General features: G+C 39.5%; 1 long non-coding RNA gene across 1 annotated transcript in view; it reads right to left on the reverse strand.

The window, feature by feature from the left end:
* LOC125616552 overlaps positions 1-12,248 on the reverse strand; it is an 89,447-nt gene that overhangs the window by 12,783 nt on the left and 64,416 nt on the right. The window contains exon 2 of the long non-coding RNA XR_007347208.1: positions 4,600-4,654. This is a non-coding gene — a long non-coding RNA (uncharacterized LOC125616552). The remainder of the gene's footprint in view (positions 1-4,599; positions 4,655-12,248) is intronic.

Here is a 12,248-nt window from a genome sequence, read left to right on the forward strand (position 1 = left end):
GTGCTTTTTTTGGAGTATACAAATATTCTCCCTTGAAGTGCATTGTACAAAGTTCCTATTTTCACAGGTTTGTAATCATTTAAAAGCACATTTTAATTTTTTAAATTACTTTCTCTTTTTTATTCTCTAGTAACTTGTGTTGCTTCATAACAGGCTCCAACTGCATATTTCTCAAGTGCAACCAGAAATAAATGATTACAAATCCACAAAGTGTTCTTTAGTGATACCACCAGGACAAGTTGGGAAACTCAAACTACCAGGCTTATGAAAGTCAACATTTTCCTTCAACAGTATACCTTTCTCCAACAAGAGACCCAGAATACCAATTAAAAGAAGAACCTCCAGTCACTTGTAGTGACAAGCTTTCTTTCCCAAGCTTGCAAATTCCTGTTCTCAAAACAAAACAGAGGTTGTACGTGAGGTATATATGTATGGGATAAATATATAAATCTTTTCAAAAACAAACTCTTGACATTGAAATTTTATGTTTTGCCAACAAAGTGCAATGGTCGTTACAATCCTTAAATTATTTTCAATCTTCATACCCCTGGTATTCTAACTTTTCTTGGTAGAGCCAAAAGAAGGGTGGAATAAAGTTGGGGTTGGGGGAGGGAGCAGGAGAGTTTAAGAAGGATCTACTTCCAAGTTGAAAGCACAGAAAATGAAACATCCCTTCCAGAAATGAGACTCCATGCAGTTTTTGACAACAGTTCAAAGCTGTCACGCTTCTTTAATTCCTAGATGCGTCAGCAGAGAAAGGTTTCGGTATTCCCACCGAAACCAGAGATACTTCAGATTTATGTGATCCACACCCTTGGAATCAAGGCATTAGCATGTTCTGCTGGAGGCACTGAAAAGCTTAGCATTTCTCTTTCAAAAAGGAAGAGTTTCCTGTAAAACAAATGGAACCATCATAGATGGACCCAGTCCAGGTTATTGTAGGTGCTCACGTGGCTTAGGCCCGGCCCAGCTAAAAACGAGTTTCTACTGCTTTTTGAATTCAGTCTTTCCTTCCCTAATGCATTCCTTGCCATTATCTTTGCCAGTTTCAATAGGTGGGCAGATCATGCTGTGTGTTTTTAAGTGCTTTAGGGATTTAGTAGGATGCTCTGCCCTTACCTAATTCCCCCAGTTCAGGGACAGGCATGTGATCCAGCTGTATCAAGTGCCTTGGGAATCCAGAGGTGATGGGTGATTGTCCTGAATGCCAAGTTAATGAGCTCTTGAAGCACTTAACTATTACAACTATGTTAACTGCACACAAATATTTACTAGCCAAGGCTAAAGACCAAGTGGAAACTAAGGTCATCAGCAGAGAAGCAGATACATTTGGTAACATTCACCTTCTATGTATTGTCAAAGCTTGTCTTTTTTTTTTCCTGGGTCTGCATAAAGTGTGCCTTTTTCAAAATCACTCAGGAGTAAAGGAGAAACAAAATGAATTTCTCTACAGGAATAATACCTCATTGGGGCACATTCCCTTCTGAGTGGCCTTAACACATTTGTTTCATGGGGTCAGTGGCACAGGAACCTAAGGGAGACTTGTTCCCCAGGCTTGCTGTAAGGTGGAGAGAGCTCACTATTGCAGAGGGGAGTTGAGTGGCATTCCTCAGGTTTTAGGGAGAAGAAAATATGTGACCAACCACTAACCTCAAAACATGATCATTTTTAAATTTTTGCTTCTTACAATTGGAACCTTGATCTAGTTATTTAAACTTGGTATAAAACAGGTTTTAAACCACTGCTGTATATATGAATCATTTCTGGTATTTAAAATATTCTGGAGCCAAAGTTCCTTACCTGAGAATTACACTTTGTTAGATTTGGCACGAGCCTTTGAAATAGATTGATAGATAAATAAACAGATAGATAGATAGATACATAGATATAAATTTGATACAGATTAATAGATGCTTGATGCTTATTTGATCAATGACCAAAATCAAATAAATATCTTATCATTTTTGTAGCATCACATACATCTGGCACAGATATTGGCATATGGTAGCAATTTCATACACACCTGTTAAATTAATGAGTGACTTTATATCCTTCCTACAGCATGTGTGTGTGTGGGGGGGGGCGTTATTTTGATGCCACTTTCTTTTCTCATACATCAGCTTTAGGGAACATCAGTATTTTTTTTCGTACTGAGTCATATCTTTGCTTCAGTGAGAACTTGCCATGTTCTCTCCTACAATAGGGATGTTAGACTGATATCCCTCCACTCACCCTTCATGGTTGACCTCTGTTTACCCTTAAATCTCAGTGAGAGACCACTACCCTGAGGATGCCTTCCTTATACTGCAGGACAGCCTTTTCCCTGCAGGGACAACTCCACTCTGTGTTCTTTCTCACACTTTCAATGAGATGTGACCAATCACGATTTTTTCTCTCAGGACCCCTTTTTCAAGTTTGAAATTCTTTAGTCAGAGATGTGATTCCTTGTTTAATTTGTTTCTTCTTCACCCCTACCACACAGCAATCACCTGTAGACAGGCACGGGAAGGGTGTGTGCATCACCAGAAGTTCATACTGCCTGAGGGAGCACTCCAGAACTCTTTGCATCCAAACTATTTAGATAATGAGTAAAAGGCAGTGAGAGGTCCTTCTATCAATGCAAGAGCTGACAGGCAAAGTAACAAGCAAGTTGAAAGGATTAAATAGCAAAATGCACGTTCTTGCAAAAGACTCGGAACCAGAAGAGCTGGGAATTAGAGTAAGGGGGAAGCCAATATTCTTGGTCCCTGTCCCAGGGGAAGAGATGAAACAAGGTGGCATTGCTGTTGCCCAAACAGCACTTATTAGGTTGATTTGTGAACCATGCACGGGTAGTGGTGGACAGGTCAGGTTTTAGCAGTCAAGGGGAAATTTCTGTTCTCATCTCATCTGTCCACTTTCACCTTTTAACAAACTAATTGAAGATACCAAACAGGACAAGTAGTTCTGCAGGGCATACTAAGAGGTGCAAGTTCCAGAGGCAAAAATACCTGGATTGAACTCCCAGTTCTACCTCCAAGTAATGTGAGAACAGGAAAAGATCTTCATCTCTCTTCGCCTTGGGTTTTTTATTGATGAAACGGGAATGGTAGCAAAATCAAATCCTTGGGATGGTGATGAGATTTAAGTAAACTAATGTAAATTAAATTCTTAGTTCATAGGTTGGCATATGGTAAGCTTTCACTATTTTATTAATACTTAATTCTTACTAGGTGGATGAAGAATTATTGCAGGGGAGACCACCCACAGAGTCAAAGTAGCCATGGGGGTCTATAGCCACCTGCTCTTGCAATCCTGCAGGAAGAACTGCAAACAGTCACACAAAGTAGCGACAGGAGAGACAGGAGTTTATTAGAAATGTGAGAGATGAGGACAACCTACAGTATGGGTACACCAAGGACCACCTCTAGGAGCATGCTGTGGCTCTTACAGAGTCAGGGTTTTTAAGAGTTTGGGTTCTTTTGTTCTTGCCTTAGTTTCCCATTCCCCCCTAAAGTGGTGCATTGCCATCTGTATAGCCCTCAGTAAATTTCCTTTGGAGGGTTGTGATGACCTGGTCACAAAGGATGGGTATGACCTGGTCTTGAAGCAGTAGTTCCCTGAAGGGGTTATTATTACTCTGACCAGGGGAGTTTGGCATACCAATTCCCACTTTCCAGATGTTTGTCTGTTTGCATAAAGTTCTCTGTGATTCCAAGTCCTGTGACCTGTGACTCTGATGGATCTGACCAAGTCTTCCCTATAAGTTTCTACCCTTCATGTCCTTCTATCACCTACTTTTGCATGACAGACTAGCTACTTAACGGGAGTGGGGGAGACAGCATGTATTGGACATTTGCTACATGCCCAAACTTTCAAATCAAATAAGATTAATCCTCATTTATTCCTCACAAAAATCCCAAGAGCTGATTAAAACTCAGCTGCAAGGTGACCAAAGACTTAGGCAATTTTCATAAAGATGACTGCTGGTATCCAGCTTTTCTACTCTGAGAATCCTGGTTCTTTAAGGGGAAGAAATAGATTACATCTTGCCGAGACTAGTTATGAGAGAACTTACAGTTAAAGGAAATTCCTTGCAGTCCATTAAAACAATATTTGTATCCACGGTAGTAGCTCTTTCTACTTGAAAGGCAATGGCAGTCATTCTGATTTTTCCATGTACAACCTCAAAGTATATTGACATTAAATCATTCTTATAGAGAAGAAAGAACACAAGGCTTGGCATCAAAGGTCCTGGTAGCTTTGGGATCTTAAATCAGGTCCTTGACTACTCTGAATTTCAGTTTCCTCCTTTTAGCAATAAGGATGAAAAATGGGGAATGTTTAACCAACATCTCTGTATGCCTCCCACATCCAGCCCCGGTAACTGCCATTCTCCTCTCTGCTGCTCTGATGTAGACATTTTAGGATTTTAAATGTAAGTGATACCTGGAAGCATTTGTCTCTATGTTCAACCTGGGTATGTTAGTTTGGTAGTATTCATTTTGGTGGGAAGAGGAGGAGGTAAAGTGTGGTAGGAGACAATATGTGGTAAAGTGAGGGCAGGAAGAGGAGAGGAGAGGGGCTGGACACTGGAACTATTCCATAGTACACATTTACCTTTTCCTTATCCATTCACCTGATGATGGACATGTAGTTTGATTCCACACCTTGGCTGTTGAGAAGAATATTTCAGTGAACATAAATCACCAAACATTGTGTTGAACACCATAAACATGCAATTTTTATTAGCCCACAAACTTCAATAAAACTATGGGGAAAAGACAGTAAAAAGTGGGGATCATAATTCTGACCTTACCTGTCCCGTAGTGTTTTATTGAGGATTAATTCAGTACCAACCCAGGCATGGTCAATCCATGACCATGACCAAACACCCGACCCACCAGACCCAACCCAGACTCAATGAGTCAGAATTCCTGGAAGTGGGATCAGGAACCCATTTTAACAGCATGTTTTTTAGATGATTCTTCTGGAGACCATGCAATGAATAAATCATGCAATAAATAAAAGATAATTTTGTTAATTTCAAAAATGTATACAAACTTAAAATGTGTTATACTTTCCTACTACTCTTCCAACCCTCATTCTAGCCCCTCATCCTTCTTCTTGTTCCCTATCTTCATTCTACCTCCTCTACCCCGGGTGTCTCCTATTTGGCCTCCTCCTATCCCCACCAAACTGAAAATATTTAGTCTGTGGCAGCCTATACCCTTAGCAGTCTTCAGTGTTCTCATAAACAACAGGTACAAATAATGTTTGATGAATGAATGAATCTACCAAAGAATACACAGAGTGTACTTAACTATGTCAGATTTTTTTCTTTTTATGGACTAAATCATATTCCATCTATGCATAATTTTATTCTCCAGTCAATATCAAGTGTTTCCACATGTGCCAACTCATGCATCTTCAGTTTCTGAAGCAGGAAAAGGGAGGAAACCTACTTCCAATCTGAACCCCCAAACCTGAAAGATCCTGAAATAGAAGTGGGAGATGTTTGATACTTGCATTGGTAGCCTGCAGGAAGGAGGAAGGGTCATACTTGCAGACTGGTATTTAGATGTCTCAATCTCTGACCTGATGCCCTTCATTCCTGGGGGTTTTGGATTCAGAGAGAAAACTATCAGCTCTTGCTCCCCTCACCCCAGCAGTTGGTCGAGGCATGGGTGTGTAACTGAGCTCTACCTCTGTACACTTTGACTTAAATTAGAGTGGGTTTGTAAAATGCCTGGAGCACAGTAAGTGCTTTCTCCATGTTCTTTTGGGCTAGCTTCTGCAAGCATTATCAGCATGGTGTATTTGGCTCTCCCCAGCAGATGTATTCAATGGAGGGCAACTGAGTACAGTCCTGGCCTTTGATCAGCTTTCTGTCAACATCTAGGGCAAATAACTTGTTTAAACTGAAAATGAGAAATGTGCTCATCTGGTTTTCTCAAGATGTGCTCCTTGGACTACCTGAATCAGAATGTCTGGGTGTTGGTTAAGAATACAGATTCCTGGGCTCCACCCAAACTACTCATATTCCCAGGGAATAAATCTTCCAAATGTGTTCTTCTTAGTTATACTTAACAGTAGAATCCATTTATAAAATTATACAAGCATAGAGTATGTCTTATTCTAATTAGGACTCCATTCTTGTCGGGGCACATGATGGTGAGATTCATTCAGGTATTGAAATCTATATTTTGAGTAAGCATCACAGGCCAACCTTCATGTTAGGAATGATTGTTTCAGGCACACACCTATAATTCCAGCATCTCAGGAGGCTGAGGCAGTAGTATTGTGAGTTCAAAGCCAGCCTCAGCAACAGCAAGGTGCTAAGCAACTCAGTGAGATCCTCTCTCTAAATAAAATACAAAAGAGGGCTGGCTCAGTGGTCGAGTTCCCTGAGTTCATCCCTCGTACTCCCCCCCCACACACACACACAAATAAAAGATTGCTTTAGTTTATTAGCTGTCAGTCAATCAAACTTGAAAAAGAGCTGATAAACTTTTTAAAATTATAGAAGTTCAAATTCATCTCCAGAAAAAAAGAAATAAGAATATCCAAAGTGGTTGGGAATTGAATGAGGGCTAAGATGGATGGAAATGAGGACCTGTGGGCCAACAAAGCCTCTTTTGACCTCTAATATATCCACTAGAATTTGAATTTGTCTGCTGTCAGAGGAGAAAGAAAATCAAAGTGAGAAATCCTGTAGATAAATAAATTAATTTTTTTTTCTAAACCAAGAACATCAATGAGGTGTCTGTGGCATTTTAAAAAGAAGACCTTTTCTCTCTTTTCACATAGGATTCACTTGAGGTATAAAGCCAGAATGGACTGAAGGTAAGGTTAAGTTTTTTTCTGAAGCTATCCTCTAACAAAGGTGTGTTCCCTTATGACCAATGCACAGAGGAACCCCTACCTAGCATTTAAACAATCTGCTCTGTTAATTATTGTACTAACATTTTGTCAACTGTCAACTGCTTGGAAATAATTTAATATCCTCCCATCTCTATGCAACACATTTATTGATATTCATGAAGCAAGTTCCTCCAGCCGCGTCTAGACTGAATGTCAATAGGGTCTGCTGAGGGAGACACTTTTCACAGAGGGAGGATATTAATAATGGAATTGAGAAATTATTTTTAATTTGGTTTAATAAAGGATTAGATGGGACAAGACCACTGTGCCCCCTTAATGGTCTAATGCATAAAGAAATGTAACCTGGCTAAATCATTTTGAATATCAAAAATGAGAAATGACCAACTTAACATAATTCACTTTTAGCTGACATTATATTCATAATGTTACAGACCAAAATCTAGTCTTCTGTTATACCAGAGAGTTATTCATGTTCTGTATAAAAAGGACAGTGAATTTTCAGAGGCACTCGCTCCCATTTTTGGAAAACTGACCCATGGAAAAGATTGAAAATTAGATTTGGGGGACAGTTTTGGCATAACTTGTTCTCCCAGAAACTCTAGAAATGCACCTCAAAAAACCATTCAGGCTTCAGATCCAAAAATCTTATAAAGCTGTGACCATCATGGGGTATACAGCAGGTGCTCTGCTAAGCCCTCCCCAGTTTTTAACACTCTTAACCCCACCATCCTTAGGAAGTACACTCACTCATTGCCTGTTCTGTTGTTGGGTTTTTAAGACTTCTGTTTCAGAGAGTTGAGTTAATCATATTCCTCAGTATGAATATGTGGCAATGTGTTTTAGCTATTTCTTACTTTTTCATTAAGATTTAAAGATCCACTGGTGTAGCTCTGTGTATCTCTAACATGATGTATGTCTGTGAGCCCAGCTTTACAGATGAGAGAACTGCCTCAGAAGGCAAATTGTCCAGCACAGCATTGCAGGGAGGTTAAGTTATTGAGCTGGTCTCCAGGTCAATTTACTCCAAAGATGGTGCTCTAACTATTCTACTGTATTGCTTTCCTTTCAAAAAGCTGTGTAGTTTAGTTACCACAACCATCTGAAGTACAGAGAGGTTAAGTAACTTATGCAACTGATGCAGCTAGTTAATGGCAGAGCTTGGGTGACATCCCGGGTTTCCCTGACCCCTGCAACCTCTCACCACTAGAGTCATCTGAGTTAGACCCCTTCAAACTCCTTTCTCTGTGGTCTCTTTTTGTTTAGTAGCCAGGTTGGGAGGAGAGGGCACTCTTCCTTAACAACAGGCAAAATGTGGAGACAAGAAATCCTGTGGAGAGAAGTGCTGCATGTGTCTGTTCCAATATCCCCACGGCCCATGCCATAGTGCTTAGTCCCATCAGGAGCCAAGGGAGCCTCCGTGGACAATCTGTCCTCTCAGGGAAGACTCTGCCAAGGTCTCCTGCTGGAATGATGACAGAGCTCTTTGGTTCTTTTTTCAAGGCTGACATGATGCAATAAGTCTGGTGACAGGAGGTTTTCCTTTGTCTAGTTGTCCTTGGACACTTCATGGCTATGTCTACCAGGGTTATGTAAAACTCCTTGTATTCCTTGGCAGGTGGCCCTGGGAACTTGACTGCATTATCCTTGTGTTAAGAGCTAAACAGAGTGAAAGGAGGACCTAAATAATTTCTAAAGAGTTCAGGTCAATCTACTTGGAATCTGGTCTGGTGAACTAAGCTTCGTACACCTCAATTAAACTAAAAGTGTAAAAAATTCGATTGCATGGTTTAAAAACAATTGATTTCAACAATTTGTCACCCAGGCAAGCTTTCTGAATGAGGCATATTTCCTGACATCTTTTTTAATAAAAGAAAAAAAGACATTGACATTTCAGAATAATCTAATTGGGTTTTCTTATTCTAATATAAACTTGAGGGGTTGTCCGGTGGGGGGGAATAAAATGTGGAATGAACTTTAGAGTAAAACAAAGTACATATCTCAGATTCACTTCTTTCCAATGTGACCTTGGGCAACTGACTTGACCTTGACTTATTTCTTCAAATGTGAACTGGGGACAATGACATCCATTTCACAATAGTATTGTGAAATGATACCATAAAATCCATATAAAATATCTGGTAGAGTAGGAGATATTCATTGAATGTCAGGTCACCATCAGAAAGAAGAGATTAGCAAATATTTTAGAACCTCAGCTAATTTTAAAGATCGTTCTAGTAAGAGTTAAATTATAGATTTTTTTCCCTTTGCCCTTTCAGTTCATTTGGTAGAGGACAGCTTAGCTGGGCCTTGAAGCATTTGGAAGGTCATTCTGTGCATGAATTTGTTTTGGCATTTATTTCTGCCTTCTTTATTTTATTTTATCCACTGCCAAGGGGGCATTTTGATTGGCACCGGAGCCAAGTGAAACGAAGCACTCCCTCCGAGGGACATACAAGCAGGAGCTCTGTGAGAATCACCTTCTTTTTGTCTGATGAGGGCTGACTTTCTTCCCCATCACTGTATTTCTGAGAGATATTTGATGTTTTCCTGGCCCTGTCAGTTTCATTCCTTGCCTGCCTCATTCACCAACACCACAAGGCACTATCAGCTCAGACCCAGAAACATGATGCCAACATTGTAGAATCCATTTAGACATGCTAACGTTTAGTCTGAGGCTTGCGGGGGACTCTGACGAAATTTATGTTAAAGCCTAAACAGAAGGAAAGGTTTCTCTGCTTCTCTGACATTTGGTTTCATTGCTGTGTCTCTTTCCTAGTCATAGGGATTTTGTTCACTATCCCTTGAAAGATATCAATCACCTGAGCTCACCTGTTCCCGTTAGCTGTACTTTTGATCAGTGGCTCCAGAATAAATCATCTGAAAATTTCTACTGCATTAAGCAGAACCTCTTTCAAGTAGCCTGGGGATGAAATGCATTATTCAATGAGTTCTGTATTCTCCAGCACCCAAAGAAATTTGGGGAGATACAGTGTCTCTGCTTTAGGAGAGAATGTGAGCAGATCAGGTATTCACCAGAAGTGTTTGTAGCACTGTGCACTGTTGAGTCCTCGGGTAGGAAACGTGTCACAAGCAGCAAGGCAGCAGATGAAGTGGCAGCAGTTTGAAATCTTAGCTCAAGTCCTGTTCTTTCAACACGTGGGCCCCTACCAGACACCTAGGGAGCTGGTCCTGAATGCAGGATCTCTCTGCTTCTCCTATAAGAGTCTAACTTTAGTACTTGGAGTTCTAGAGTTTGCAGGTTACTCTAATGAACACTGACACTTGAGAATCTCTGTGTATTCTGAACACCTTCTTCAAGGACCATATGTTAAGTTTCTTTACAAAATGTCATTTAAAAATTATAAATAAATAAGATATTTACATGAATGGTGTGATAGAACTTTGAAGTTTGGCAGATGTGTCTTTAGCTTTTCTTCTTGATAGCTTTATTGGGATAATATTCACATACCATGCATTTCATCCATTTAAAGTATATCACCCAGCATTTTTTTTTTTTTTTGTGCACAGAGTTGTGCAACCATCACCTCAGTTGGCTTTAGAACATTTTTATCACAAAGAAATAAACTCCATAAGCATTAGCAGCCCTCTACATTTCTCTCCCACCACCAGGGAGGGGTAAATGCAGTGTCTACAACTAAGGGGTTTCTGGGAAAACTAAGAAAAATTAATTGCAAAAGAGGATCTAACTTCGTTCCTAACAAATAATAATCACTGGATATTGATTAGCTTTTGTCTTTCTTTCAGTGAACGAGGCTGCATAATGTTTATGAACGTGTTCCTAATAATATCCTATGTAGAATACCAGCTTCCTACAAATAAGTAAGTTGAGATTTGTGAAAGAACACTTAAAGAGAAGCAGACAGTCATTCTGTGACCTCAAGTAGTTTAGCGGATCAGTCAGTTAGGGTATCTCGATATCAGAACCTTGAAATTGAACATAGAGGATAACCATGCCCCACACAGAGATTAGCATATATGAAGATGAATACAACAGATAAGACCATCATTTCCATCTTCAAGAAGTTAATAGTGCATTTAAGGAGACAGAGTGAACTTATACAATGAGACAAGTGCTACAACACAGATAGGCAGAGTGCCTTGGGAAAATGGGAGAGTGAATGATGGATTGTGCGTGCCTAGCTGGCGAGGATGTGATAGAGATTTTGCTTAATGTGAGCCTAAAAGCGACAAGTCAGCATTAGGGACATGCAGAACACAAATAAAGGCCTGAAAACCCAGGCCTTGTTTAAAACATTGTGGACAAAGGGGTTTGGAGATGAAAAGAAATAGGTATCAAGGAGTCAAATTTGGGACCTGAAGGTAAGTTAGTCGCCTTTGGTAAGTGCTTAGTAGGGATCTGCTAAGCATCAGAATAGGAAGAGGACATTTTCAAGTGTGTGTTGGGAATGAGACTTATTGAATACAGGGAGCATATGCAGAATGGTTTCAAAGTTTCCATTGTTGAGAAATGCTGAGGCTTCAAGTGTGAAGTTATTGGGGATGAAGATAATGATTTAGGTTCAAGAGCTCAGCCTAGGTAGAATCCAATGGATTATATACTGGATGTGGGAGACAAAGCAAAGTAAAATAAATGTGGTTAAATTTTCTGACTATAGCAAATAAATGGATGATATTGACTTTGACCAAAAGGGGAACAGAAGAAAAATAAGTGCATAAATAAATTATTGGGATGGGAATAACATACATTTAGTTTTAGGCTCTTTAATATAATTATTAGGTAAAACATTAAGAAAATTCATAAAAATATGAGCAAAGCACAAGTCATAAGTGAATACTTGTGAACTTGCCACACAAATTTTAAAATACTGTGGTACTAGTAACATAAAAGCTGTCTCTGTGTTTCTTCTCAAACCACTCCCCCAACCAGAACTGTTATTTTGTTTTCATAGTTTTACCATTTATGAATATATTCTTATATATTTTTAAATTTTGCTACAATATATAGCATTCTATAAGTTGAATCTTTCAGGTTTTATTATTATTATGAATGTTGTTATTTTAGATTCATTAAAGTTGATTTGTGTAGCTGCACCTTATTCAGTTTTCCCTAATGTACACAAAACAGGAAACTGACTATGACAATTTATCCCACTCCTGTGGATGCTCTTGGATTATTGCTATTTTTTATTATTGCAAGAATGCATCTGCTATGAGCATTCTTGCACATGTCTCTCCATTTTGATCATTTTGACTATGAGGAACACATCCAGGTGTTCTAAAGCTCATGATAAACATCCAAGCTGAATACTGGAACCTGGGAGTCTCCGAGAAATAGGTGATACTTAAAGGCTGCTGTCTTGATTGAGCCGACTCAACCAAAGTATATAGAAGACAGGAAATTT

The sequence above is a fragment of the Marmota marmota genome, unplaced genomic scaffold, assembly GCF_001458135.2.
Source record: "Marmota marmota marmota unplaced genomic scaffold, marMar, whole genome shotgun sequence".
Taxonomy (NCBI): Eukaryota; Metazoa; Chordata; class Mammalia; order Rodentia; family Sciuridae; genus Marmota; species Marmota marmota.